Here is a 25289-nt window from a genome sequence, read left to right as displayed (position 1 = left end):
CCACAATACTCTGATGTTATGAGGTGATTCTACTCCTGGAAAAAGAATTGCTTTAATGCTGGACCCTGTTTTATTTAAAACAACTGAACAGATTTGCATGTAACGTATATAAATCACAATTAAAAGCTATTATTGACAATAACAACATTAGATGTTGTTTAGTATCAAGTCACATAGTTCAAATTTGATCATATTAAAAGATGGAACGAGCTCCGGATTTACTGTGTGACTCATGAGCAAAGTTTGCCAGTTTATCAACTCCAAATGTTCTGTTTGACATTTTTTTTCGGTGCAACACATACAACTTGAGATGTAAAAGAAGTGTCAGTAGCCCCTTTCACACTGCGACCCGCTACCTTAGCGGGTCCAAATTGCACCTTCGACCCGCGTCGAGCAATGTGAACGCTTGGCGTGTTGGTGACCCGTGTCGCCTGAAGCCGAGTTCAGGGGGCGTTGCCTAGTGGCAGAGCGTCACACGAAACACAGAAAATGCTGGGCGTGTACAATGACGTAGGCACAAGCCATGCGTCGGAGGTAGGGTTAAATACACCTTGAGGACTCGTTTTTGCAAGTGTATATGCAGTTCATGGAGATGTTATTTTACGGGGTGTGGATGGTTACAATGTGGGATGCCGCCGAAGAACATATGCGGAGCATACAAGAGCACTATAGTCCCCGAAATGTGGCGGTAAATAACGTCCTCTGCTCGGAGGCTGAGGAGCTTGCGGACTTCCTTGTCTCCCCAGTTGGCCATATTAAAAAAATGTCTCGAACTTGATGTAGGCTAAAACAGAGTAAAACTTGTCCTCACCTGTCGCTGTTGTTCTGAATCAGCTGTCCATTCTGTCTTTTAAACTCCTCACGTCACGCCACGCCCACGTCCAACCCGCGTCGATTGTGTTCACATCAAACTCGGCTCGGCAAAAAGACTAGGGTCCGACGCGGGTCAAAAGGTGAGTCGAGTTGACGCGGCAGCCCGGGTCGGCAGTGTGAACGCAACAGCGGACACGCTAAATTCGCGGATTAAACTCGGGTTATTCGTCAGTGTTAAAGGGGCTATAGAAAGCTAAACTGAGAGCTGTATCAGCATTAGCTGAGTCGTACACGTTTCAACTGTACTAAAGTTTCTCAGCAGTGGGCACGTACAGCTGTGTGAAAAACATGAATCAGTCAATCACCCCCCCGCACTGATGCAAATTAAACTTGTCACACACAGCAAACATTAATTTACTGTGATATCCCTTACAGTTACTTTGGTAAGATATAAAAGCTAAGAAGGTGGGAGAGGGCAACAGTGGTGGTGGTGGTGTTGACCAGTGTAGATTATGCTGCTCTAACAAAAACATGACCGACTTGGTCATTTATGTTGATCCGGGACCAACACACAACTCAGCAAAGATGTAAAGCAAAAGGCTGTTGAATTGTAAGTGGTAGTATAATGCTGCGTGTACACCAAGAGCGACCTATGCTACCTGGTAGCGGAGGTAGCTGGAGAAGTTTCGCTTGAGAATTTGCTTTGGTAGCTTTGTTCGCTCGTGACTTCACATTTAGAATGTTCAATTTTTAAAGGCCCCGCGGCTGTGCAGCACCCCCGCGAAAAAGAGCAATGAGGAAAGAGAGGGCAGGGACACGAATAAACGTGTTGTTATTTACAATTTGTTATACAAGATATACATCACGTTACAAATTATGTAAAACTACATTAGGTACACCTGAGAAGAGCAGGAATAACAGAGGCAGCTGTGAAAAATTAACTAAATTCGAAATAAAATCCGAAATAAATCCAGAATAAAACTTAATTGCAGTGAGAAAGGTATGCGTGGGTTTACTTCACTATTGTATTGAAGCACTCGACACGGCAATTGCAACAATCTCAGGATTAAACGACTATTGTTTGGATAGGAACCAAAGTTTACACGTCTGTTTCCGCGAACCCCGCGGATTGTCGGACCCCTACAATCTGTGGATTGTCATTGGTTTTCGCCGAACCGCGTCATAGTCATTACCATAAAGTTAGCTTGAGTTTAATCGCTGGAATCCGCTCTGGTAGCGCAGTTCTCTTCGCCACTGGCGAATCCGCTCTGGTCGCCCAGTTAGCTCACCCTCCATAGAGAAATAATGATTTCCGGCGCTCAGGTAGCGTAGGTCGCTCTTGGTGTACACGCAGCATAAGGATCTTAGTGGAAGAGCTGACATACAAACAGTTTTAAACCCCAGCTGTTATCTTTATGTCAAATGACATGGCAGCTCCTACTGGAAAATGTGTGCACCTTGCTGTGAAGCATCAAGCAGAAGTACACGTATTCTTGCTGCTATTTTTTTTTAATGAATTCCAAATTCCATGTGAATCGTGGTTTAATTATGTGCCAACACGTGATTTGACACATCTGGCGAGTGGTGTTAAAGTAACTGGTAAGTGTGAAGCCAAGTGGTGAAAAACCTCAATTACAAACAAACACTTTACAGCATTGGTGTAGTTCAATGAAAAGTGAATGTAGGTGTGAATGCATATTAGAAATCAGAGAGTACCTATTAACAAAGCAAGTCTCATAGCAATGGGGTGCCTGAATGCTATACCAATAGAAATTATTATCAAAGATTAGGATTTGAGCAGTGATTTACTTACGTAGTTCTTTCAGCAATTGCATCAGTCACCCATTTACATCTATCAATAGTGCTGTATGGCTGAAACTACTTATTCACAGTAAGATTTGGTTTTTACCCCTGACTTTTACCAATTAAGGAAACTAATTTTGAGTTTTTTCTGTACATTAAAAGTAACTGCTTTGACACATTCCCTCATCCTCCAAACATATGCCGACTCGTGAGGACATGAAAGCAAAACTTTAAAACCAATTACCGTCTAAAGTATTTTTAGATGGTCATTTTCAGGATTGGAGCCAATTAATAAAACAGCAGATGCAAATGGGTAAAATGAAAATATGTTACAAAATGTGTTACAATGACACTCATGAATCAAACAGTCAAAGACAGGCATTTAAAGAGGCACTTTGATTACAATGATGCATTACCTGGTCAGTGAACCGCATCTATTTCGAACATGAAACGCATCCTTATTATTACTCCTGATGAGATGCCATGACGTTAATTAATAAGGTGCATATGGAATGCACAAACCTCCTGAAAAATTAAATGTTTCAATAAGTAAACATGATAATTGGATGTTTTCATTCTGCAATGTATAATATTGCTGCCAACTAATGTTCAATTAAACGCTTAAGGAAGTAGAGTAAAGAGATCTAGTGAGTTTTATAGTTTTTTATGGGAGCAAAATAATTATTTATAATTGGGAGTTTATTTCTTTGGTGTATATCTGGCTTAGAATTGAGTTAACATTCTGTTCTAATGTCTGAAGGCAGCATTTTTTTGTAGATTGCAGTATTTTCTAATTTATACAGTGAAAAGGGCAGCTGTTGTGGGGTTAAGTTATTCAGTACCTTTTTCGGAATCAGTCCTGCAATATTGGCAGATTTCAAGCTACAATCCTCACAGGCAAGGTAAAAAGAAGAAAAAGAAAAGAAAACACCTTTTCTGAATTTCCCTCCTAATCAAATAAGTGAAGAGTGAAAACTAATGAAAACACATCTATAGTGCAGCAAGTTTTCTGAATTGTGTGAACTTTTTGCGAATTTTGGAATGTTGGAAAAGTTGTGTCCCAAGCTTGCAAGTGAAGCTGGTTCCAGTTAGAATTGAGTCTTGCAGCCTCGTTTTGTGTCAACTAATTGAGTAGATTTTCTTTGACTTAAAACAGGTGGATAGTAGAGACAATTTTGTGCTCAGTGTCATTCCCTGTGATGAACAAAACATTAAAACAGTCAAGATAAAACTGTAAGTATTTGTGCTGCTGCTGCAGTGAAAGCACCAAGCAGAAAACTGCTGATCCATTTCAATCGGGTGTGTCGGTGCAGGTGTTTTTCTTACCAATATAAACAACAACAACAACAACAAAAAAGTGATAAGATTAAATAGTGAAATTTTTCTGTAAAGTCAAAACCTCTTCTGATTTTTTATGTTTTGGTTGTGCTCTGTTTAACAGAGTCTGTTATGTCATTGCAGGGGAAATTTGGATCTGACTGTACTGCATGTATTGACAGCAGCTTGGATCATTTAGAGGGTTCATGATGCTAATCCAGCGTTTACTGATTGCAAATGCAAAAATTCAAACTTGCCACTCAACCCCCCTCTTTTGCAATTCGGGCAAGAATGGCGGTGGTATATAGAAGGAGTAAACCGCAGCTAGTTGAGCAAAGCAGTAAATAAGAGAAATAAAACCATCTACTCTGCCAAATGTCTCACAGTTATTACTTTCGAAACCACAAATAAGCACCTCCACACAAGCCCACGGAAAAGGGCTGCATTGTCAGCTTTTATGTGAATTTCATGTTCTGCCAAAGTAGCCTGAATGTGACCATGTGGCTAGCACAGACATCTACACATATCAGGGAGGGGGGGAACGGCAATTTGAACCATTATCCCGTTAACCGTTATTTTCTTTTCTATACCCACATTATCCTGTTTTCGGAGAGCTGAAACAGCTCCCCAGCTGAAGAGGAGGTGAGAGGTGGGTGTCAATCCCAGGGCCAACACAGAGACAACCAACCATGCACACTCACACCTATGGCCAATTTAGAAGAAAAAAAAAAAAAAAACAAAAAAAAAAACACTGTAAAAAAACAAATGTTTACCTACAAAACTCCCTCTTTTGTCTTGTTGTCCATTCCACTCTGTTTTGCTTCCCACTGTATTCTGACACCAGATCTCACTTCACACCTGTTTAACTCAGTGCATATGTTATATTACTTGGTCTTTTTTTTTCCATTGCCAGGTCCTTGTTCCTCTCACCATGCCAAGTCCTTTCTCTGACGTAGTTGGTAGTAGCTCTTCATGAAGAGTCAAAAATGAATCCCATTCACAGCAAAGTGAAAAGAACCAAGGGTCCAGGAAGCTTGTGACAACTGAATAGTAACAGCTACTGACAGTGAAAAATGCATAAACGCAGCCTCTTGGGATGGGATGGCCACATCAGTGAATTTCTGCTGATATTGGAAATGAGAGGGCAAAGTTAAAGCACAAGTGCTGTAGATTTTCTCACTCATGAATCTTTCTTAAGTACAGATGTCCCTTTTCTAAAGTCAACCTTTCGCATGAAGGTAAATCTGAGATGGGGGAAAAGTTCATATCTGGCACGTTGTGTAACTGATTAATCACATTTGTTATGAGCATCCTATTTTCGACTGCTTTCATTTCATGTGACTACGACTACTACTACATGTCTCTCCCCACATGTTTGTACCTAATTTGGACCCTGTGACCTCTGTTGTTACTCCACTGCTTCACCATCTGCTTTCTCCCTTCCTGATGGAGAGTCCTACTAGGAAAGGCAGCACACTCCTGCCTGCCCCGACCCATGATGTCGACAGGCAGCCCCTGTTAGCCGCAGTGACAAAAGACTGTTGGGTTTGTGTTTAATGAGGCGCTACTGTGTATTCATTCAATAATAACAACCATATGGTTGTCATCACTGAACATGCCTCCCCACTTTGCGAGAAAGTTTGTCAGCGTCTCAGAAGGAAGACAATTAGAGTGGTGACGTGCAGTTCAATGGGGTGGGTGGGGACTACTTTTCTACACGTGCTGTTTAGTTAGTGATATATGATGCTTGGGAATCTGTGAGCGTGCAACTCCGGGAGAAAGGCTCCCACTGTGAAGCACACTGCGGAAAAAGGTCTTGTCTAAATCGTCCACACATTCTGCTGAAACTCTCCAGTGTTCATGTGTGAAAGTATGCAACAATCCCATTTGTATTTTAGCTTAAGGCTGCGGCTACACGGAAACGTTTTTCACTGTAAACGATACTTTTTCTTATCGTTTCGCTGTCGCGGCCACACGGAGCCGGCGTTCCCACTACCCCAAAACGATAGTTTTTGAAAACGGGTTCCAGAGTGGGAAAGTTTGAAAACGGCCTCGTTTCGTTTCCATTGTTACAGCGAAAACGTTTTTGCGTCAGTCACACGTTGACGCTGTGAGCCAATTTTAACACTTCTCTATTGTCTCACAGCGTGGCGTGACACAGCGGCGTGTGTATTGCATCGTTTCATCGTTTTCATCCGTTCTCGTTTGGACAGCAGCGCGTTTCCGTGTGGTCGCAAGAATTTTCGTACCCGTTTTCAAAAAAAACCTCGTTTCGTTTTCGTGTAGCCGTAGCCTTAGTCGTAGCCTACTGAGGGACCTTCCATCATGCACTGAGCAGAAATTCCCTCCTCCCCCCTCTCTTTCACTCTCTTGTGTCATTCCCACCTCATCATATGCTGACAAGGGTGTTAAAGTGCTGGATTTCAGGCAAACAACTAGCCTGGCTGACGCGTCCACAATCTCGATGAGATGGTGGTCTGGGAACTAGGTGTGCATTTTCTCGTATTTGAGGCGTGGTTTACGAATGCCTAGAGCCGTTTATTGGGCGCTACGAATGTCTATCAAATGACGTCAGGTATTTCCCATGCTGCTTTGCGCGCGATTCATAGCCAATTGTATCACTTATACCAGATGACGACAGAAATTCGATGAGGAAGAAGAAAAAAAATGGAAAATAAAAGTAAACTTGCGCTCTAAGCTATTTAAATTGACAACAAAGTAGGCCTATATGCTATATTCTACATGAATTTTTATGTTGTAGAGTTGTGAATTTATTTTAATAATGGAGAAATTGAGCAGCCTTGCTTTGTTGTCTACAGTAGTAGCTCAACCCTCATCTTACTTTGAAGCTCCCAGCTCCCAGAAGTGACGTCGACGTAGCTTTAGCAGCAGAAAAGCTATCAGGCTTGTGTTGATGATAATAATAAACTCCTGGACTATGTACAAACTTCCAAATGCATCGTTTTGTGAGTACAGACCATATTTGTACTACTGTAGAAGTTTGGTTTCATGACATGTGATTTTAGTGTGGTAATTTTGGAGATACTGCCAGGGTCCGTCAGCGCTTGTACTAAGCTATTCGGGATAACTCAGTAACTCAGCTGATGTTCAGCCAATATCGGAAAAACTTCGGGTGGGCTACTTGGCTGGATGTCACGGTTCAAATGACCCTAGGGTGAATCTACTCCGAAACACTTTCTAAGGCTGCATTGAACGGTAACGTTGTGTCCGCTGTCATGTTGAATTAACACTCTACAAGCTTCGGTGTAGCGCATAGACGTCGTCATCGTCTTGCTGCCGCCGCCGCCCCCCCCCGTTCTGTGATTGGTTCCCAAACTCTGGCAAAAATAAGGGCGGTGGTTTCCAGGCTGACTTTGCAGTGAGAATGAAATCGAGCGCAAAGCAGCATGGGAATTCCCAGGCTAGCAAACAACCTTTTCCTGATGCATAAGTGTTTCAGATCATAGGTCACAGTTTAAGTTGTACTACCACTCATAAGACATCTTGCCCATAACCTCCCTTGTGGTGTGAATTTGTGTTGCTTCCTTCAGGATGCAAACATATTTCTTTTTTTATAATGCAGAACAAATTATTATTTATTCCTGCTGTTATTTGTATCATACATGATATTTAAGTGTAAAGTGTGTTGGGTATGTATTTATTTTCATGTTGATGTGTAACTGATGGATTTTATTTAATTATTTCCATAATAAGGAAACTTTACCTTCAGGGACTGGGTTAGATACTGTGTTTCATACGTTGTTTTTTTTTTTCTATTCATGTCCCCCCCCTCTCCCCCAAACTGTTGAGGATATGGTTGTCCTCCCTGAGTCTGGTTTTGCCAGATTTATGGAAATGATAAGTTGTTACATTTTAATGAAATCCTGACTAATGTTGGTGATTGTATTAAAGATATTTGAGGTCCAAGCAAATTCTTTTTATTTGCATTTATCTCAGATAGTGTTCAGTTGCACTGTATATATGTGTGTCAGACCATAAAACGTCAACCTATTAGTACCCCGGACACTTAGCAGAGGAGCAGCTTTACTCTTTATATGCAGACTCAGTCGCGTGATCATTTCCATTACAATCATTTGGATGAAAATGTGTGGCAGTCACAAACATGACATTAATTTTAATGTAGCGCTGCAGCTCTGTTCATTTACATTCCATAAAATATTCACAGGGAATCTCCCTATGATTTAGGTAAACCAAGAACAGCACAGCTGGAACTTCATGCGTGTGCTGCCATGGAAGGTAATATATGGACATGTTGGTATTTTCCATAGTAGAGATTCTCAGGAGCTGTAAAGGCAAGATGCCAATATGAAGCTGCCATGTTAATTTTACTCAGGAGCACACCAAAGGTATCCTCATGATTAACACACTGTAGCATCTGGGACTATATTAGTACTTTGAGGACAGCTTTTATATGGAAGGGCTACATCTGCATTAAATCTGACATGTATCACATGTATCATGAACGATGAGTAATTACATATATTTTTTCAGTTAACAGGATTAGGATTTCTCTGATCAGAATCTCAGATCCTAAAAGAAGTCGGAGCAAACAGCAAAGACAGCTGATCAATCGGCCATGGTTCTAGCATAGTGCACTAAGCTAAGATGACTTAAGATTTCCAACCTAAAAGCATATGTAATGTTTTACATATCCATGAAACTGCATGTCCTATAAATACCATGCTATTCATATTTTTTCAAAAACACCCAATTCACTTTGATATTGTCTTATGAGATTTGTCTAGGTCTTATCTTTCAGACCCTGGGTGACTAAATCTGACCAGCGCAGGCCTGAGGATAATTCGGTATGATTCAAAATGTTTTCAACCTTAAACAGAGAGAAATTTCAATATGTAACAACAGCATGTCATGTTAGCCATTAAGCTGCTGTAGTAAGAAAGAACAGCAATATTCTATGGTTACAATGATAATACATTATCTCTATGAACAAATATGTGGGGATTAAGATAATTTGATCATGTTTCAAAGACTCTTGTATGAAAAAATAATTAAATAAATAAAATAAAAAAAACGAAATCCCATGGCAGCCTCTTAGATTAAAGAATTTGAGCTATAATAAACAAGCATGATAGCCAGATGGTTGCTAGTCTCTGTTATCCATTAAAGTTTTGGTTTACAGCTCTCTCTTCCCACTGATGCTCAATTATGGTATTGTACAATTACCAGAAAATTGTTCTTACTAAACAGCATGATGTCCCCTTGTACTTGAATTTTTCCATTTTTAAAGGGAACGTGTCTTCCCCTTCATCCTGTCTATGAGGCATTTGTGTTCCTTTAGTAATGTATGAAGTTTTGAGTTAAGGCTCCCAAGAAAGTTTTAAAAACATATTGACGTTGGCTTTTAATCACCAAAATGTTACCATCATATCATTTCTAAGTCTGGACACATGTCTGTGCTGAATTTAAAAGAAAGTAACAAAATAACAGAAAAAGGTCAAGGCATTACTGAAGTGTCTAGAATGGATAGACGAAGAGCATAAAAACATGCCTGATGGAATAATGCCATCATGGTTGTAATAAAAAGTTGTGCTTATTTTTCTAAGTCAAATTCTTAACATTCTTGTACAATTATGGGAAACAGATTTTTGATGATTGGCTGTCCAAGTTGTTTTTTTTTGTACTTTTAAAAAAAGCTGAGGATACAACTTGTTCACTCAGAGTTATGATAACATGTAACTGTGACTGTGTAACCGTTTATGTAACCGTCACGATCAATTGCTCGAGGAGACGGAGTAAGAGGATCCAAATGCAGAAATTGCAAGCAGTAGGTGGGCAGTAACTTTATCAAAAGAACTAACCAAAGGCACTGCCAAGGCAGGGAAAGCAAGGTAGTAATTAGGGACTAACAAGAAACTAAAGTCTGGTGGAGACACATGACTGACTGACTTTCTGCAACAACTGCAGAACTGAGGGCTGTTCAGTGTTTAATCATCAGAGTAGATCTAATCCTTGGCAATCACACATCACATAATTACAGGCATGAGTTTCTCATGAATCAGAGCAAAACAAACAAAAACAAGTCCTGTCCATCGAGCAGGGACATGAAGAAAAACTCCCAATGTGACATTGCATACATGGTGCTCTGTAGGGATGCCTCAATGCAGGTGCTGAGGAGCTGTGGATAAAATGTTCTGTCGCCTTGACAAACTGTCACCCATACAGGTTTTAGGCATAAATCATCTTATCCTATATTTAATGGTGTAGGGGTGAATGGCTCTGCCTACCAGATGGACTGTAATGTCAGCTAAAGCTGCAGATTCCCCACACAATTTGTTAGCTCACTTGGGACCTAACTCTTCTGTCATTATTAGAAAGTGTCCACTTCCTGCTAAAAACAGACATCCTGTTACTGTTAGCATCTGTGTCAGGACATTTCTTTGGTGGATGTTATTCCAAAGCAAAGGGTCAGGAAGGTCATTATATGCACAGTGAAGTGATGTGACTTTTGGCGACGTCAAGGATGTATAAATAGCCATCAAAAATCGGAGGACACAAGTGTCATCGTGTTGTGTATACCGTTACTTCAACTTCATCGATCAATTTGCCACTTGTTCTAAACCAATAATTTGATAAAGCACTCACAATGAAAATTTTCCAAACATTTCGATTTCACAACTTTTACTTATAATACTGAATTGGAAAACCTCCTTTTGTCAACACATATTCCAACATCTACATCTTCAGGTGTAATGCCGTTATCTGCCACAAAGTTGGCAGGTGTAGGTGTCTGTATAATTAACGCAGTGTCATTTCGAGAGCTTCATTAGGTCAAAGCTTGTGCAACTATAGGATCCTTTGTGTATTAATGTGTCTCGATAAAAAAGTAGTATTTCACACTGCCATCTTTTTTTTTTTTTTTTACATGAAAAGGGAAGTTTTTAGCTGAATTAATCACAAATAAGAACCTGGCATGTGGGATATACATATGAGCCCAGGCACAGGTTGCAAGAATTTGCAAGTCTGTATTTTCTCTGGTGCCAGCAAATATAAGTGGAGTCTTGAGTGGAGACATTAAACCATTCTATAAGTATTTTAATGTTCTGGTCAATCAATAAAAGAATTTGATGTGCCCCCAGAATATATTCAAAGACCTTCATTTTCCAGCTGGGGTCGTGATTTAACAGGACGAGGCAATGCAGTGATGCAAAAGGCTTCCTGACTTCAAGTCCCCTGGCCCAATTTACAACCCATCTTTCCACACAGCTGACCGCCTGACATCCCCACTTCGGTTACTGCCTCCCTCTTTGCTTCTGTTCATTTTGGTCCCAGCAAGAGGTAGCTTAAGGGGCACGCAGGTAACCAGGCCAAGGGGCACCGGCAAAGCCCAAATGCCAAGTCATATCATGTGTACTCAGACTGTGGAAAATGTTCTCTGCAGCAAAGCTGTTTGTTTGCCCATGCAGGTCATCATGTTCTTTCTTGGCCTGTGTGATGATGTGCATGGCCAGAGCATATCATAATGAATTATAAAGTATGAATAACCTAAGCAAAGGCTTGACTAACTATTTGAGCTATGGCTTGCAATGAATTAACATCGGGAGCACAGATAAATACAGACTCATGGTTGTTGCATATAAATATTGTGAGGATGGGGTTTTTGTTGCATGTTTGAAAACTCACAACAAGCAATGTTTCATATTCTACTGTGCCCCATGGAGGCTTTTTGGTGAAGTGTGGCTTTGGACAGCATATTTCTTTGGGCTTAATCATTTTGGTAATAGAAATACCTTTTACATAGAACAATGCATTATTTCTCATTAAGATAATGGTTGTCGGCAAGAAATTAACAACCCCCACTGATCAATGACAGCATTGGTTTCATGGGAGCTACGCAGTGTTGTTTTTGACAACCATCTTAGATTTAGTCTTAGTCTTAGTCTTTTGGACTAAAATTCTTATTAGTTTTAGTCACATTTTAGTCACTTCTATATGTGATAGTTTTAGTCCAGTTTTAGTCGACGAAAAGTCAAAAAGGTTTTAGTCTAGTTTTAGTCAAAAAAATAAAAGATAAGTATAGTCTACCGTGTTAAGAAAATAGTATGGTCTTAACTATCAAACAAGCAGAACAAAAATACATAGCTTATTAACTGACCCTGTACTAAAGCTTTCTGATTTTTCATTCTGTACTGTGCGTGTGTCCCAACTTTACTGTAAGCGCACTAAACGCACAGGTCCTGGTTAGGGCTGCACAACGTCACTTGTGGCTTTTAGGCTAAAGGTAGCAGACTCTACGTATAACCAGAGAGTCTCTATTATGAGGAGAGGGAAAACTATTTCCGGGTGGTACTGCACTCTAGGGGCGCCAACGAAGCAGTGCAGAGCACGCCGAACTCTATGGTGGTACTATGAAATCCACCTTAGATGCAGCCATTGCTTTTGATAGAATTTTTTATATTTTTTCATTTTAATTTTCCTAAAGGCAGGATAAATTATCCTTTCATACGGCACTTGGTTTGATTTTTTTAGACTCACTAGATTTGTTTAAAATACACATTTATTGTCAGCATTGCATCCCGAGTGACGTCACGCATGTGGCATCACTTTACGGCATGGTCAGTCCTAGCGCTGAGCTAGCAGAGAGGTGTTAGCTCAAATAGTTACAGATTTCAGCACAGCCCTTTTACATACTCTCTGACTAGCCTCTGGTTTAGCTTTGGTTGTTGTTAGCGGCACCAGGTTAGCACTCTGGCACAGTGGACGAGTGCCGTAAAGCAGCCGGTCGTAATCAGCCGTGCGTTCTTCAGATTCCGTTAGCTAGATGCTAGCGGATACTGACTCGCAAATGCCAGACCTGTAAGAAAACAGAAAGCTATAACTCCCAGGTTATTGTACTTTCGATATAAATCCACATCCCTTTGTCAGAAATCACAGTATTATTTTCAGGTTTCAGTCGCTAGCGGGGACATTTTTTGAGTTATTAGCGCCAGCCCTATGGAAAATGGTCATTCTGCACTCGCTCGCCAGCGCCCCCAGACAAAATCAACTGAACTGCAGCCAAATTTTTTATAATGGGGCGAATAGGAAGTGGAACGGCTGTCTGTAAAAGGGCTGTGGTATAACAGTAACTCGACCTGTTTAACATATCAAGTTACGTGCTGACAGAACGTACACACAACGAGATAACCACACCACACCTCACTGAATGTAAACATGGTTAAACATGCTGCTAAAGTAACACACACATAATGAATTGACGTTAGCGTAACAAAAGCTAACTTTAGCCTGAAGTTAGCAGCCCATTTGCGCCAGGAGTATGTGGAAAACGTACTAATGTATTAGCTTACTATGAAATTGATCGATTATGTTAACAGCATTTGTAACTTACCTTCGAAAAAAATATCCCTGTGGCGAGCCTTAAGGTGCCGCAGCAGATACTTTTTAGCAGGGCTCTCAAGTCTCACGCAATGAGCGTGAGACACACGCATTTCAACAAGTTCACACGCTCACACGCCACACATGCCATTTCTCACGCTGAGAAATGATCAACTTCGTCGCACAGAAATTATAATGGCCTATACTATACGAGTCAATGGCAGGTGCGCTCGTACAGCTCAGAACTATAGCTCTGGTACAGCTGTCTTGATTTAGCAACCCATCGGAAAATCACAAAATAGAATTTCTCAGCCAATCAGAAAGCAGAATTTCTTGTTGCCGGGTGAGGTCTGAAATAGCTTTAAGCTGCAAGCACGCGTTCCATGAATGCACAGCGGACATAACCTATTATGCTCTGAATGCGTCCAGAAGTTGTAGACGAGCTGGAGGTGGAAGAGAACCGTCAGGATCATCAGCAGGTCATATCTTCATTTATTTTAATCTTTTGTTAGTTACTATAGTTTTCCTACTCCTTGTAAAAGACCAATACCTGTTCGTTGGAGTAGTAGGCCTAAATATTCAGCACACACCCTTTGACATGAGCAACTTAATGAAAAGTTAAAAATATGTAGGAGTGTAATTAGGCTTCCGTGGTTAATTCTTTTCAAAGGTGACCGGTATGAGCAGGTTCCCAAGGCTATCTACAATTGCCAAACTGGTATTAGTTCTGCCAATGCTGAAATGCTGAAATGCTGATGCAGAGAGGGTTTTTTCCATGGTGGGGCTCAATAAAACCAAGACCAGGAACACGTTGGCTCTGAATGGAACTCTGTCATCCATCATGACTGTGAAAATGGCTGACATTGAGCCACAGGGCTGTAAATGGGAGCCCCCAATATCAGTCATCAAGCATCAAAATATGCCACAAACACTTACAACAACGCTCATAAAAACATTTTGTTTGTTAAGACTTTGCATACGTAAAACAATTTATTTTAAAATATAGCAGAATTTAGTGTAAAAGTGAAGATTTTTACACTAAATCGCCCCCCCTCCCCCCCCCCCCCCAAAAAAAAACGAAAGAAACCCCCCGCGCACACGGCCCGGCCCCTGCCCCACCCGAATCTCACTCCAAGCAAACTTGAAAACTTGAGAGCCCTGTTTTTAGGTTTTAATTGACACACACAATAAGCAGAAATGTCATGCATTTTAAACGTCTGACAGATCACCCACTAACATTTTCGTCCATTCTCGTCAACGAAAACTCACACACGTCTCGTCATGTTTTCGTCATCAGAGAGCTATGTTTATCTCGTCACCGTCTCGTTATCGTCATGAAAAAAAGTGGCGTCAACGAAATGATTTCGTCATCGTCATCGTTGACGGAAACAACACTGGAGCTACGTCACCTTTCTTATGGAAACTATTCCCACCGACTCCTTTATAATAATAAAACTGATTATTCTACTTTCAATTTTATTCCTGTAGTAATGACAACATCTCAAGAAATTAAATCACATTGTTCTGTATCTGACCTTCCCACAAACAAAGCCATAAAGTCAATTCTGGACAGAAATGAGTCTCAGAATTTATGTTCAGTACAACTGTACAAGGGAGAATGTCAAGTCCCTTTGCTTGGCTAAAATAAGGGACAGGAGGTTGTTGGAGTGTTCTTGTGTGTCTGTCTTTTAATCCTTTTATGTCCCCTTCTATCATCTGGCCGAGCACATTTCACAATTCAGTTCAGTTGATTTATATTGTGCCAATTCACAACATGTGACCTCAAGGCACTTTAACCAAAAAGAAAAGTCTTTGTTTCATATAATATGGGTATATGAGGTACTAAACAATCAAAATCCATTTTGCATAGATACATGAAACCCTAACCCCACGTCCTCTAGCATAAAGAAGGATGAGAAGAAGCAACCAGGTTGTATGCAGTGGACAATGAGACCAGACAAGTGGAGCAACTACCGAGCGCTGCCTTACCCGGACTGAAATGAGGAAAATTCAATTCGGAAAAAAACACAGCCCAGTACATTTCACAGCCCATGAACAATAGAAAGTAAACAAAAATGAAATATCTGTACCAGCAAGACAAGGAAAAGTTAAGATTTTCTTCCTGAGGGATCCCAAAAGATGCCTTATATCAGCCTTTCAACATGCTGACAGAAATCACTGAAGACAAGGCAACCACAGAAAGCTCCTCACTTTCCCTGGACTGTAATTGCTTGTTTTTCCCTCTCCTTAAATCCTATAGAATGAGTATCATTGCATACCTAATATTTTTACAAAAAGAAAGGACAGTAAAAAGGTCCAATAGCTTGACTGTTCTTACCAGTGTGTATACAAAATTTTACTGCATCAAATGTAAGGTTCTTTCAAAGATAATCCGAGTCAATATTCATTTACAACAAAGTGCAAGCAACCAAAACTGTATTTCTAGAAACAATTGCTGATTTCTTGGGATGTCAAAAGTTTGTTCTGATTCCTAATTACGCCTGGGGGATAAATAAAGTTTTTTTTTTTATTATGATTCTGATAGACTGATGGCCTTCTTGTATGCTAAAAGATGAGGTCCAAAGTGTAAAACTTTAACAGTGGAAACTCATTTTGTTGTCTGTCTGCTACCAAAAGTTTTCAGTACCTCAACTGACACTCAAAAAACCTTTATTACAGTATTTCTTTTGTGTGTGTGTGTGTGTGTGTGTGGGGGGGGGGGGGGGGTATGTGTGCATGTGCGATAAGCCACTCTAACAAAAGATGTGGATGACAACCAGAAGCCAGAAAATTGTGCCAAGTTGATCACACAGACCAGAAGAAAAAAAAAAAAACTTTCTCTCTGGCTCAAGATTACACCCAGGTTGTCAGGTGACAGAATAAGATACAGAGAGGGACAGGCAAAAAGGCAAAATTACAAATATAGATTAGGTTGATTTATTGTTGACAAAGAACCGACTAAGGCATAAACCAGGGACAGCGAAATAGTCATGAGGATACAATTGGTTACAAAAATTGCGGAATTGCTCTGCAATGGACTGGACTGAACATTTGATGCAGAATTCCTAACTACTGCAGCTGAAGAACAGCTGTTTTATAATCCAATGAACACCTAAAGGGTTTCACACGGTGGCATAGAAGTAATGAGTTGGGGAGTTGGAGGTGTCCAAGGCAGATTTAAAGGCCATCCAGGGGAAATCTATCTGCACTGCAAAGCCCATTAAAAAAGAAAACAAGATATTAAGGGCGAAAAGCTTGCCATTTTGTCACAACAGGACTACCAGCAACCAGAATTAGCTGAACAAGAAATTGCTCTCATTTTTACAAACCATCAGATATTCTGAGATTTTGAAAATGCATCTGGTTGATAGACATCTTGACTTAACAGCTCTCAAAAGTTGCACCAGTTACAGTCTATGTATGCCATGTTAGACAGTGCAATCCTTTATTGTTTCTCAAGCATCAACAACTCCACAGCATTCCATGTTAAATTTAGTAGATTCTACTAACATCAAACCTGTGCTATTACCTGCAAGGTGAAAGAGTAGACTTTTGTAAATACAGAGTACAAAGCAGCTAGGCGTGACATTGTAAAACAAATACTCACGAGAAGGCTGCTTAGCTTATGATAAAGACCCCTTTGTGGAACAAATCAGATACCAGATCACTGGTCTGTTACCAGACAGGAATATATTAGGCAACAATAGAGAATAACTGCAGTACAAAGAATCAGAGCAATATGACATAGATAACAGTTTCACATTTATATTTCAATGGATTTTTATGGATTCTGTTAATCCTTGCATCACTACACTGGAAGATGGAGAGAGTAAATCCACCACTGATAAGAAAATCCACATGTAATATATTTAATAGGTGGGTGTGATGGGTAGCAGGTACAAAAGGTTTGATAGCACAGACATTGAATAACTAGAATATAAACTGCTTTTCACTGTCAAAATCAGTTTTCAACCAGGTAGGTGGAAAAAAAAAACACTTTTTCTGACTAAAGGAATAAAGCAGACCAGACAAAAAAGACAAAAGTATTGCTAGTTTTACATCAGAAACCACTGATTATTTTCATGGTTGTTACAGACAGCGTCATTGTAAAAGTCACAGCTGATCCAATCATATAGTTTGGAGCTGGCTATAATTGACTGGATGTGGACAGTGCTCTGTGTGATTATTAACAATTTGATGTGCATATGAGGAGTTTTGGTAGGCTCATTTCTTCAATTAAAGAACCAATGTGCACATTCATTGAACAAAAATGTCTTTTTTCAGCCACTAAATTCATGGGCTCTGTTGTCCTTTAAGAAGGATTTGTCAAATTTAAGATTTTTCATACCTCTAGTTTTCTAATGAACACGTTTCCATCCCAGATGTTTCAAATGGTCACATCTGCAGAGACCATATGCACTGGCATCACATGAGTGATGATGAGTTATTTGACTGGACTGACTGTAAAATCCTTCTTCAGAGGAAATCATGGCTTGTGCACACTTTGTCACTACCGTGTACACAATGCTTGGAATTCACCTGTGTGTTATTTTTTCATTCCTTGGATAACCCTCTTGTCTGCATCAGCCTGATTTGTGCTGTAGGAATATTTTTTAAATCAAATCTTGATTAGTGCAGCTGCAAATTAACCAGCGGTTCTAAACTGTTATATCGAGACACAGTTGTTCAACTGCTGATCATGTTTGCATATTTTAACTCCCTTCAAGAAACCAGCACCCCATCCTTTTAGACATATTACTGAGCCAGCTGCACATCTGTCTTTTGCTGTCATTTATCCTTATTTCTCTAACCATCCATTCATGCCTGTTCTTCCGTGCCACTTCTCACCCGCCTCCCATCCACCTTTTTCTGTTCCTTCCTTTTAGTCATCCATCTGTGACAACCCACACCTCCCTCACACTTGAAGTTTGTTCATTTGTTGCTCTCTTTCACAACCTAGACACACCACTAGCTCATTTTGTGTGTCTGTCTGTTTGGTTCTGTTCATTCCACACACACACACACACACACTCCAGCCTGTTTCCTGACAACTCTCTACAATCTTTCTCCTGCACAGCACCCGTATTCTTTTCCTATACTCGGGGTGGTATCAAAGATTTGTGGCGAAGCTATGAACGTATAATCTTTTTTTGATTTCATTATTTTCATTCAATGTTAGCCGCCTTAAAGCCAAACCCCTGTGTTCTCAAGCCTATATATCGCTTTTTTATATAAAGACAGGATTAATTTACATTGGTTTGCAGCCCTTTAAATCTCAGTAATTACTTAATTCTAATGTGTAAAACTAGCAAATATGTGTTAGAGTGTTGCCATGACCCCAGGGAATTCCTATCATAGTCATATTGAGTGTTATCAACATAAAACTCCATTCTCCATTCCAAACTCCTTTTGTCGAAACTTGTTTCCATGATAAGAAAATCCCATATACTTTCAGATGATCTTGGCAATTAGCTGTATGTAATACGAAATATTTCTCCATTTCAACAATGCCAAATATAGAAACATAGAAAGGGAAGGGCACTTTAATCATTGTAGACAAAAATCAGTCACAATTACATTAAACAATAGGACAAAATAAAACAATAAAAGCTAATGACTCATAAAAAACTGCCCATTTGCAGCCTTGTTAGTATGCGACCATGAGTTCAGAGTTGCCCTCTCAAAAAAATTCAACATGTAGGAGCCCATTCTGCTGTAACTAAACTAGAGGTATATAGAGACACAAAAAACGAAAAACACGAAAAAAACAAGAGGGTCAAAAATTCAAAGAGTCTCAGACCTCACAAAAGCCAGTTCTTAGAGAACTGAAGGATATGGGGAAAGTGGGAGTAAAATAGAGGCCCTCAAATGCTATTTTCCAGTAAGATGAAAAGAGAAAGCCTTTTCTCTTTCTTTTTTTTTTTTTTCCCCCATACACGCTTGGGTGTGTTGGACTGAAAATATCTTGGTGTTATTCAGTGGGTTTCAGGAAACTTGCAAGATAGAGCAACGCAGGGGGGGGCATTGTAGTTACTTCAAGGAAGGAGGTAAAAAAAAAAAAAAAATCCAATCTTTTTCTCTAAGTATTTCTTCCCCGGCCAAAGAAAAATGGATTACATGACCTACCTGAAAAACACCTGTCCGAGTTCAAATAATGAGACAAATAAAGATACGATAATGAAAAGATCATACAGCAAAAATAAAACTGTCTTTAAGACCACAAAACATTAGGGGAACAAAATAGTCTTTGTATTATACTGCAACTTGAGATGGTTTAGTTTTTTAATCTAAAATTGTTACTTCCATTAATGGCTATGTTTATATGCACATGATAATGCAACACGACAATAACATGATTAATAGTTTCCAACTGTTGTGATGATTGAATTGTTAAAAGAAGATTCAACATGACAGACCAGAGTAAACTGACATCACTAATTACACAATGCACAGGTTTATTATTTGAATACAACATATCACACCAAAACATAACCCAATTTAAACAGTGGTCTAATAAAACTATTGACTGCAAAAAAAAAGTGATTTTTTTTCCCCCAGAAGTCCAGAACAGTGCTGCATAAGGTTGAGTATTGCATGTCACGTTCACTTTACCATATCCTCACATTCTCACCATAGTAAGTCAATTTGGCAGAGGCCCCAACTGTATGTGAGAAGAATATATTCAGTGGATATTTAATAGATTAAACAAATAAAGATACACAATACATGCCCACGTGGGTCCAGTAAAAGTACAGTGGTATAAATTTGACCATTATGAAACCCTCCAGGAGCAATAAGCAATTAAGTGTGGTTGCTATTGGAAACTGCCTTGCTAGGGAGTGGCTGTTGATGTTGTTGTGAAGGCTGGTATAAATAGTCAGTATATACAGTACGCACACATGCACAGATAAAAGAAAGGAATTCATCATCACCGAACACACAAAAAGTCCCTTCAATATTCTCAAAGAAGATATTAAAACTGGACCATTTAACATCAGAGATGTAATGATGAAATTGTTCCATCAAATCCTCAATCTGAAGCTTCTGACTCATTTTCAGGACTAAATGCTTACATACACAACACAGCTCTTGTAAACACATTTACTAAGCTTCAATTTAGAACAGATACGATTCTGAGACAAGTCACAACATGTGCCATCTTTAAACTTTTAAAGGCACATCTTGAGGTTTAAAGATGGATTTTTCTCTGCACCTTGCCTAAATAGGTGCAACACTGTGCTTTCTGTACAAACAAGAATTACCTCATATCTCCCCATACTGTGGTAAGGCCATGCTCAACTAGACCTGCAGGGTTGTTTAGTCTGCCTATCCTATCGCAACCAATACCACCAGGCACTATGAGCTGACTGGTCCTGACAACCTCCCACAGAGAACATCCATCACAGGAAGGATAAAGCTGGGAAGAAGAGATGGATGGATAAATTGCCAGTGGGTGTTCAGAGAAGGTTTGTCAGGTGAGTGGACAGAGATGAAAGGTTAGTGAGGACAACTTCAAGCAAGGGGAGGAATTATTAAAATAAGGTGAGCTGTGTTGGGTCAGGTGTGGCACAGCAAATGTAAAGAGGATCGGACTGCTGTGTGTGAGGTGACAACGTGGGACTGCCCGAAGAGGTGCAGACTACACATCATGCTCTTCAACAGCAGGTTAGAGGTGACCGATCAACAAAATATAGGAAAGAGAGAAATGTGTGTGATAGTGAAAGCTGAGCTGCAAGGAGAGAAATGGACAGTTAAAAGACAGAGAATGGAAAGGAAGGGATGAAGCACACAAGAGAGGCAGATGGATGGACAGATTGAGGGAGTGTATTTCTTTAGCATGATTAACAGCCCTTCACATCACAGCTTCCCCTCTCTTTTTTCTTCTTCTGTATTCTTACCCTACTCCTCTTTATAGATCACTTTTTCCAGATGGGGTCACATAACTGGAGTGATGGCAGAAGAAGAAGATGCAGTACTCTTCAAAGTCAGAGATTTGCAGCTAGTAGTTAGATATTATGTTTTTATTGTATTCAAACGTCCAATGGAAGTGATAGCAGGTATTCATTCCCTAGAAGAATGAATTCCCATCTCTGATGAAATTACCATTTGGCTGGCAAGTAAGTTGAAGGTGTTACACACTTTAAATGCTAAGTCCTAGTCTGCTAAATAAGATAGCATTTTTCTTGCCTTTAGTTCTAAGCCATTACTGCCTCAGATCTTCTCACATATATTTCAGTTTCCTAACTCCATGTGTTTTTTTACAATCTGTCCTCATTTAAATGCATGAAATGAGCACTTAACCAACACCACATCATGTACCGTTTATATGATGTACCAGCACCACCAAAATACTGCCAATGGAAACACAAATTCCTTCGCTCAAAATCATAAAGTAAAAGTATTCTCAAAAGTTTCCTTTGTACGGTGGCCGACAGTAAAATGCTGCAAGAGAAAAATGCGGCAATAACAAAAACGACCGGAGCACACGCGCTGCAAATCCCAAAATTGGGACCATTTTTGGGAGAGACCTGCGTTCTACCGAAGAGACGGATTGCATCCAAGTCGGAGGGGCTCGCAGGTTTTGTCAGACAACATCACTACATTTCTACACCAGGTATGACTCGAAGAAACGAGGGTGGATCGTGGACGACCTCCTCCTCCTCCTCATATGACTATTCCTCTAGTTTTAAATACTCGTAGAACAAGTCAGATTAAGAGTAAGGGTAGAAGTTTATCTAACCTAATTTCTATAGAAGTTAAATCAGAGAGTCTTAGTACAGAAAGGCCAGAAGAGAGTTTCAGGATGGCTCTTTTAAATGTTAGAGCTCTGCTTAAGAAGACTTTTATTATTAATGACCTTATATGTGAGCGAGAGATAGATTTTATGTTTATGACAGAAACCTGGCTCGACTCAAATGGGGCTTCTTCTCTTATTGAAACTGCTCCAAACTGTTATAACTTTCTTCACTCTGTGAGAGAAAGTAGGAAAGGGGGTGGCTTAGCAACGGTATTCAAAAATTGTTTTAACTGTAAAACTGTATCTTTTAATAGTTTCCAATCATTTGAATATTTAGCAATCATATTGAAAGGTCAAGAGTCAGTCCTTCTGCTGACTGTTTACAGACCTCCAAAATATTCACCCACATTCCTCCCAGAATTCTCAGAATTACTGTCTATCTGTGTTACTCAGTATGATAAAATTCTTCTTATTGGTGATTTTAATTTTCACATAGATGTTTCGGATAAAAAAGCTCGGGATTTTATGCAAATGGTAGAAACATTTAATTTTAATCAGTATGTTACTAACCCCACACACAACAGAGGACATACTTTAGATCTAGTGATGTCAAGAAATCTGCACTTAGACATTGATGAAATTTTAGATGTTGCAGTCTCAGATCACTATTGTGTATTTTTTACAGTATCACTCCATTTAAACAAGAGAACTAAAACTAACAATTTAAAAAGGAAACGGTACCTCAAGGCATCAACTTCTAATGATTTCACTAACATTTAAAATAATACACCAATTCGCTATGAGGACCTTGATGTAAATAAAATGGTCAACTTTTTTAACACAAAAACAAGATCAGTTCTAGATTTAGTTGCTCCAGAAAAAGAAAAAAGGATCTCTTTGACTAAGAAAACACCATGGAAAACTAAACAACTTCAACAACTAAAAAGAAAGTGTCGTAGAGCAGAGAGGGTGTATAGAAAAACAAAACTTAATGTACACTATGACATTTTCAAAAATTGCATAGAAGTGTACAATAAGACCATGCGAACACAGAGGCAGTTACATCTCTCAAAAATTATAGATGAGAATAGTAACAATTCAAAATTTTTATTTTTAACCATAGACCGCCTTTTAAATCCCACAACCACGAAAGATTGGCTATTAGAGGCATCGCCAAGCAAGTGTGAATTATTTGCACAATTTTTTAATGATAAAATCTATAATATTAGATCAAGTCTGATGAGCTCAAAACCTGAAACTCTAATAGTCCTTCAATCACAATCTGTAATGCAGGATTTTAGAAAGATCTCTCTCTCAGAACTGCGTAAAATAATAACTCAGCTAAGTTCTGCGACCTGTACTTTAGATCCAATGCCAACCTCTTTCTTTAAAGAGATTCTAGAAAGTGTTATTCATAATGTTTTAGATATCATAAACTGTTCCTTAGATACAGGCACTGTACCAGATGCCCTCAAGGTTGCTGTAGTTAAACCCTTACTGAAAAAACACAACCTTGACTCATCAGTTTTAAATAATTTCAGACCCATCTCAAATTTACCATTCCTTAGTAAAATCCTAGAAAAAGTCGTGTTTGCACAAGTAAATGAATTTTAAAAAAATAATGAGGTGTTTGATAAATTCCAATCAGGTTTCAGATCAGAGGTCCGTTTCACGTAGCAGGTTTAGTGAAAACTCTGAGTTGGTTAACCCTGAAATGAGGGAAACCCTGAGTTTTCCGTTTCACAAAGGGAGGTAACTCAACCCCGAGAAAGAGGGGTAACTTTAGCCTGTTTCACAAAGAGAGGTAACTTAACCTCACGGTCAGTTACCGGAGTAACAGACTCTCTGAACCTAACCTGGTCGGGACCAGGTTTTATTCAAGAAACCTTGAGTTTCTTTCTGTCTCCGCCCTCTTTCAGCCACACACGCCATTTGATTTCCTCATTCATTCAGTCAGCAGAGAGAGTTCTTCTACTTCTAGAAGTCCATTAGGCACAGTAGGAGATTACTTTTTTCACGAACATGTCCTTTTAAAAACGATCCCGTGGATGAAGGTGCAGCATTATTGCGCAGAGAAATAAATATTCGTCGGAGATGGTTATCAGACCGCGCATAGATTTTTGCATTGACAGACAATTATCTTTTTGAGCGGCACCATCAGAATGTGTTGGGACAAAAGAAAAAAAAGACATAAAAGACAAATAAATATTTGTATGAATAGGCTTAAAAAAGACATATATATAGGCCTATTATATTTTATGAAGGCACTCGTGTCTTGGGGGTGGATTCCCTCAGCCACTGCCCTCACGTTAGAGGTTTACGTTTTACGGGCATCTGCCTTCTTTCTGTTGGCTCAGTAGAAATCTGTGTTAGTTTAAATAGGCTTAATTATTTAACAGAACATGATATAGATGATGACTCTAAATTTTCCTTAGGAGTGAGTGTGAGTGTGTATGGTTGTTTGTCTCGTTTGTCTCTGTGTGGCCCTGTGATGGACTGGCGGCCTGTCCAGGGTGTACCCCGCCTCTTGCCCATTGACTGCTGGGATAGGCTGCAGCCCCTCCGCGACCCGACTGACGGATTCAGCGGTGTATAGATAATGGATGGATGGATGATATAGATGAGAAGACATAGTTTATGTGTGTGAAAACAGCATTATGTTGGGAATAAAATAACTGCACAGTCAAATAGCCACTTAATATTTATTTTACAGTGTAAAACATGATCAAAATGAGCCTCCATGCCGAGGTCTCATGTTTGAACAATGTTTTTATATTTCATCTTAAACTGCTGCCAATAGCGCTTCTCCCCCGCGGGATTGCACCTAAATAAATGAATGGGCTACCATTCAAGCAGTTTCCCTGTAATATTATTGTGATTGCAAAGGACTACATTTAAACTTACACTTTTACTGCTGCAACGGTGTTGCACTTATTTCTAAAAACTATTGAAACTCGCCGTATGAGCGCATTAAGATTTCCAATTCGAGGTTGGTGAAAAACGTAGCCCCTCCTCTTCCCCGTTGCCAAGGTGACTCGTCGAATCCGGGCTCCATTGATGCTGGCTTTTTAAAGTTGTGGTGCACGCGCTAAACTCAAGGTGAACTTACTCAGAGTTGATTAACCTCACTCAAATCAGCGTTTCTGGAACCGAAAACTCAGGGTTTTCTATCTCAGAGTAGATCAACTCAGAGATCAGGAATAGACTCAGAGTTGGTTGAACCTGCTACGTGAAACGGACCCCTGGTCACAGCACTGAAACAGCT

The sequence above is a fragment of the Odontesthes bonariensis genome, chromosome 15 (genome assembly GCF_027942865.1).
Source record: "Odontesthes bonariensis isolate fOdoBon6 chromosome 15, fOdoBon6.hap1, whole genome shotgun sequence".
In the NCBI taxonomy this organism is placed as follows: domain Eukaryota; kingdom Metazoa; phylum Chordata; class Actinopteri; order Atheriniformes; family Atherinopsidae; genus Odontesthes; species Odontesthes bonariensis.
This window is presented reverse-complemented; position numbering follows the sequence as displayed.